Consider the following 7,100-nt stretch of genomic DNA (forward strand, 5'->3'; position numbering starts at 1 on the left):
ATCGCTATGGCTATCCGCTATCTGCTATCGCTATCCGCTATCGCTATCCGCTATCGCTATCTGCTATCGCTATCCGCTATCGCTATCCGCTATCGCTATCCGCTATCGCTATCCGCTATCGCTATCCGCTTTCGCTATCCGCTATCCGCTATCGCTATGCGCTATCCGCTATCCGCTATCAGCTATCAGCTATCCGCTATCCGCTATCAGCTTCCGCTATCCGCTATCACTATCGCTATCCGATAGCTGCTATCCGCTATCGTTGCTATTACGTTATCAACTATCGTTATTCACTATCCGCTATCCACTAACCGTTATCCGCTATCTATATCCACTATACGCTAATTGATATCCGCTAACCGATATCCGTTATCGCCAACCGCTATCCGATATTCGCCTCCCGCTATCCGCTATCGCTATCCGATATTCGCTTCCCGCTATCCGCTATCCCATATTCGCTACCCGCTTTCGATATCCGCTGTCGCTATCCCATATTCGCTATCAGCTATTCGCTATCCTCTATCCGCTATTCGCTAACCACTAATCGCTATCCGCTATCCCATATTCGCGATCTGCTACTGCTATCCGCTATCGTTATCCGATGTTCGCCATCCTCTATAGAATTGCACGAAATTTCAGGAACAAATTTGCACGTGCAATATTTTACGTGCGAATTTTAGGTACGAAAATGCACGTGCCAAATTCCAGGTACGAAAATGCATGTGCAGAATTTCCCGTGCAAAATTTAAGGAGCGAAAATGTACGTGCAAATTATCAACTATCGCTATTCACTATCCGCTATCCACTAACCGCTAACCGTTATCCGCTAACCGTTATCCGCTACCCGCTATCCGCTATCCCATATTCGCTATCCGCTATCGCCATCCGCTATCCGATATTCACCTCCAGCTATCCGCTGTCGCTATCCGATGTTCGCCATCCGCTATCCGCTATAGAATTCCACGGAATTGTTCGTGCAAAATTCCACGTGCAAAATTTCAGGAACGAAATTGCACGTGCAATATTTTACGTGCGAATTTTAGGTACGAAAATGCACGTGCCAAATTCCAGGTATGCATGTCCAGAATTACGCCGTTCGATAGTCGCCATCGCTATCCGCTAGCCGCTATCGCTATCCACTATGTGCTATCGCTATCCGCTATGTGCTCTCGCTATCCGCTATCCCATATTCGCTATCTGCTATCCCATATTCGCTATCCGCTACCCGCTTGCTGACTATCTGAACTTGAGCTACTGCGTGTCTGGGACTGTGCTGACTGTCTTAATGTGTGTCGATGCTATGTTTGTTGCTTCGTAGAATGTGCTGATACGTTGTTCGTATTTTTTCGTTCAAATGCGGAAGGCAAATTTATTACGGTCAGTAGGTTTCAATTGTCTTTGAGGTTTGTTCTTGTTTTTGGGCTCAAGTTTTCTGTTGTTTTATTGCGTGCCAGAAACATGGGTATGTTTTGAGATTTGGGCGTAAGTTTGGTTCTGTGGCTTGTACGTAGATCAGTTTTCCGGTTTGGATGTAGGTCTGTTTTCGAGGTGCTTAAGATGCAGGTCTGGTTTAGAAATATGTTTGGTTGATTATTACTAGCTGTGAAAAACATAGTTACTGTATATGTTGTCTTTTACGAAGTAGGTTTTTATGTCAATAGAGGCTATGCGTTATGCTTGGAATGCATGGTCTGAGGGTTTGATTTATTTTAGCGTTGTCAGTAATTCTTGTGTGGTATGGTTTTGTCATGTTCGATGTGAGATTTTCGGGTCGTGGGAAACTATCGGTTTGTGATCGGATGTAGCGTCGTAGGTTGGGGATGTCATTTGTTCAATTAGTATTATGTTTGGGATACGGTTGGTATAGATATAGCACAAATATAGTACAAACGGTTATTCGCCATCCGCTATCCGCTACAGAATTCCCCGTGCAAAATCCAGCTACGAAAGTGCACGTGCAGAATTCCACGTACATAATTTTAGGTACGAAAATGCACGTGCCAAATTTAACGTGGGAAATTTCAGGAACGAAAATGCTCGTGCAGAATTCCACGTGCCAGGTACGAAATTGCACTTGCAAAATTCTAGGCGCAAAATTCCTGGTACGAAAATGCACGTTCAGAATTCCGCGTGCAAAATTTAAGGTACGAAAATGCACGTGCCAAATTCCAGGTATGAAAATGCATGTGCAGAAATCCACGTGCAAAATTTAAGGTACAAAAATGCACGTGCAAAGTTTTACGCGCAAAATTTTAGGTAGGGTCCACTATCTGCTATCGCTATCCGCTGTCGATGTCGCTAGCCGACAAGAGCGTAACTAATGTCTCGCTGCCATCCAAGGAAGTGAATATCAATAGGCAGCAGCAAATTAGATGCAAAAGACCGGTGGCCGTTACAGATATTTCAAAAACATAAAAGAAACTCGGCTCAGTTATGGTAACGCGTGGTGCCGTGTCAACTAAACTACAAAAGTACCATTGCTATCGACACAACGTAATTTGGTCTATATTGATAAAAAGCTCTCAACATGTTAAATTTAATGGTTTTATAATATGGAACAATCAATAATCATCATATAATCTAGTAACTAGTCGTGAATGTACATTAGCTATCATGTACGTATAAATCACAACTAGGTTCAAGGTTGAAACGGTCATGCGTGATCTCAAAGGCCGCCATACGGTATGCACTTGTTAAAGTCAGCGATCGGAGCATAGAAAATGTGTTCCGGTCAGCATTTAATCAGTATCCAACGATAAGAGGAAACCATTTTTTTTAATATGCAACCACTTTGTTCATGGATCACCGATTTGGCACGCCGAAATTCTATCAGGCCACATTCGGTAATCGTCAGCCGTCCGTCGCATCTTACGATGCCGATAAGACCTTCATGACTCAGTTATATAAAAAAGATGGGTGGGTAATGTCTGCGACATAACCGGAGAGATGTAGAATACATAAGGAACACGTTCTTCAAATATGTTGATATTCATTGGAATTTTCGGACAAAAGGTGATTTGGGCGAGGAATATTTCAAATTATTCTTTACAAAAATGATGGTGGTCCTGACAAGGACCGTTTTTGTTGGCGTTGTTGGCCTTGGTGGGGAGATGCGCTGGCTTCGATTTTCGTTGGATGCTTCTGACTTCTTACTATTTCCGGGCTTAGCTGTTGTCCAGGAGGTGATTCTGACATGATTGGTGTAGGTGTAGGTCGTCAACCGGTTATAATTTTTCAAGCGTTGTTTACATTTGAAATTAAACCACTGGATCAATTAAAAAAAGTATTGGTCTGTGATATGAAAAGTACGAAATATATCTTCGGGTTTCTGCATTGACGTTTTTGACAAATACAAGATCAATGCATGTGCCTGCAAGTGTAGTTGCTTGTGATGGATCAGAGATCAAACGAAGCTTGAAACATTCATTCATAAAATAAACAAATTTCAAATTCTCTTGTTTTGAAACATCTATGTTGAAGTCGCCTGAAACGACCATTGGAACATTCTGATTTCTAGACTAAATATTCTACATTAAAAGATGGGTGGGTAATGTCTGCGACATAACTGGAGTGTCGTAACTACACTTGTGACGTTAATCCAAATCTAATGATATGCAACGAAATTACGTTTGCATGTAAAATTTTCAAATGATTCGTTATAATTATGGTTAAAAATTCTAATTGGGAATTCTTTTCCATCACCAACTATTTTTCTTTTTTTCGAATCTACAGCATTCTTTGAAAATATTGTTGAAATGTTATTGATGAAAAACTGAAAATGCGTTTGGCAACACTGCTCACTAAATGGATGGTGGGAAGACGCACATTCGTTTTGATTATGCTAGTATTAGTAGCAGGAAAGAATGAAAAGGAACATAGCCCGAAAACGAGCAAGCGAGAGAGCGATAGTAATTCGTATTCGCTCTACTAAACTAAAAAAAGATGGGTGGGTAATGTCTGTGACATAACCGGAGCATCGTGACTTCACTTCGAGACGTTAATTTAAATCTAATGATTTATGCAGTTAATCAAAGGAGGCTGCCAAAAAGTTCGAATAAAAGCACGCGACTAGTGTACTTTGCACGTTCTATATTTTATCAACACTAGAGAGAATCGAAAAAATAATTCAAAGTGTAATAGCAACATGCAATTGTGGCAACACTGGCCATGGGATGGTGGGGAACACGCACATTCGTTTAATTTATGATGTATTAGCAGCAGAAAGGAATGGAAAAGCAGTGCGCGAAAACGAGCGAGGATAATTTAAATTCTCTTTCTATCCACATATCGTATTTCTAACCTACTTGCTGAAAATTGTTAAACACCTCAAATGGATATTTCAGTTTAACTCTTATTAGAACACAATTAATTGGTCCTGAAAAGAACCGTTTATTGTTTTATTGCGGGAGCATAATTCAGACGCACTCCCCGCGACACGGTGAGCCAGTTTAATATATTTGGCCTGAAAGTTATGCGTTTGGTGCAGTATTTTGCATTCTCGAACAAACCAGGCGCACTATTTTGCTTTCTCGAACCAGTAGGCATCGTTGGCTTCTCGGGGCATCATTACGACTGAGGTTTGTAAGCGTAGCTTACAAACTTTCACTTTTCACTTTTCCCTTTTCCGAGTCATTTTCGAAAGATTTTTCAAAACACAATTTTTTGTTATTAGTGCATGTTATACATACTTAAAATTTTAATACAGCATAGAGGAACATATTTTCAACAAATTGGCCTAAAAATCAAATCATTCTGTTAAGTATGATAAAAGTTATTAACGTTCAAAATCTGACGCGGTGCCGCAGCCGATATTTTGAAACGGGACCCCTATATTGAAAGCTTAAATGTATTCTACATTAAAAAAGTATGTCGATAAGCGGAAATTCGAGACACTCCACATCAATCAGTACCCATATGACACACCTCTCACTCACTAGAATCAGCTGAGCATGCAGAGCGCAAGGTAGGATCACGCCGTTATCGACGGTTGCGCGTAGCTGGTTTCCGACTTTCGCGTGATGATGGATGGCATCAGCCGCTAGCTGGACTATGAGGAGCGCAGCGCTGTTGTGAGTATTTTGCCGGTGTGCATGACCTTCATAGACTGAATGCAGCTGGATGTTCTTCTGGCTAGCAGGCACTAAATTAATCGCAACTGGTACTTGTCAGTCCCGGACACTATACCTACCGGCTACCGTTCAGGGTAGGAGCAACGAGATAAGAAGAATATTGTACATATAGGAATATAGATTGTCTGATTGGGACGGTCTGCTCGTGGCTGATCAGGTCATGACGTGATATAAGGAAGTTAGTTGTTGTTCCCCGTCTACGTAACATGTAACAGTGGTTTGTTTGAGTTCGTTGTTGTTGAATATCGTAGTTGTTTCTACGAGACTAGTTTGTTCATAAAACAGGGCATTTACGTCCGTCTACTGTCTAACCTTGTGTTGGCTATATAAATCGTAAATAGTTAGGAGCCATGAAAAAAGAGGATGCATGGGTTATTTATTTATCCATTTATTTATTCGTCGTAGACTTCACGAACATGTTTAGGTAAATAATTCCACAATGCTCGTTATAGACAGTAATCTGGTTTAATGGTCCGAATTTAGCTTAATCAGTTCGATGATGACCCATCACGAACATAATTCTATAGCGTAATTGACTAGGAACATAAACATTTACTTTTGAAAAAAGGTAGTCAGTGCTGGAGTAACAAGAAAAAAATGACCCCTAGCGGTCCACTACTAAATCGATTCCGAGTCTCACCAGGAATACTTGCTCCAAATTTGAAGCAAATCGGACAAATCTAGCTACCGGATCAATGTGCCTGTAAATTGTATGGGTTTTTTCTACAATTTACGTGGATAAAACCCACTAGCTCGCATTTTCACTGCCAGGTGGCACTGTATGCATCGTATTATCACTGTAAATGAAAATAAGAAAGATAATGTAAGTGTTTACAACTTTGTCGAAGACTGCTTGTCAATCCGGCTTTGTTAGAAGAAGTTATTAAACTTTTAACGAAGTGATATCTGAGTCAGTTTTGCAAGGGGCCTAGCAGTGCATCTTTGTGTATCAGTAATCGATTCCCACGAACTGGTGTAGAGTGTACCTTTGTCGCGAGCGGTTGTCTCTCCTAGAGCTCCTTTCGATTTGGCCAATTTACGATATTTTCGGCACAGTTTATTGCCTTCCGGTTGTTAAAAGTGTGGCATATTATGGCATTTTCGTCGCATTTTCTACTGGCGCGAGTGTTGACAATTTGTGCAAAGCGAATTCCAACAAGCGTGAAAAATTCTTTCCCTGCATTACGGGCCGTCGATTCCCGATGCAGGGACGATAAAAGTACACAAACAACACCAATGAATACAGTGAACAGTTTAAACACAGTGAACAAATGTTTTAGAGAAAAATGTTCGCCCAAAAAGAATTTGAATTTGTCTTTTTTTTATTTTGTATTGGAGATGGTTCCCGCCATTGAGTAAACAATCGTGTGTTCTCATATTTATAGCGTATGTTACTGTAGACTATGTGTGTGCCTTTCTTATGCATGCGTTTGGTTGCTAGTACAGAAATAGTGTTCGCTGCTTGCTGTTTTGTGATTTGTATTTGAGAGTCTGAGAGCAAGAGTGGGTTAAAAATTCACTGCGAGCAAAAGTGGTATACATTTTATTAAGAGCAAAACCGGTTTAAGTACCAGTCAGAGCAGAAATGGGATAAAAAAGCCTTAGCGCAAAAATGGGTTAAAAATACCACTTTTGCCCTGAGAGGAAAAATATTCCATTTTTATCCTAACAAAGGTTTCAGAAATTATTTATCACAAATCAATGAAACAATCATCAATGTGGCAGTTATTTGAAAGTTGGTGGTCAGTAGGTCCAAGATGGCGACTTCCGGTAACCACAAAATAGTAAGAACCACCATCAATATGGGTGTCATTTGAAAGGGGGTGGTCTGCAGACACCGAAAATTGACGATTACCGACATTTTGAAATCCATGATGGCGACTTCCGGTTACCATAAAATAGTAAGAACCGGTATCGATATGGGTGTCATTTGAAAGGGGGTGGTCAGCAGATACCGAAAATTGATGATTA

The sequence above is a fragment of the Topomyia yanbarensis genome, chromosome 3 (genome assembly GCF_030247195.1).
Source record: "Topomyia yanbarensis strain Yona2022 chromosome 3, ASM3024719v1, whole genome shotgun sequence".
Classification (NCBI taxonomy): Eukaryota; Metazoa; Arthropoda; class Insecta; order Diptera; family Culicidae; genus Topomyia; species Topomyia yanbarensis.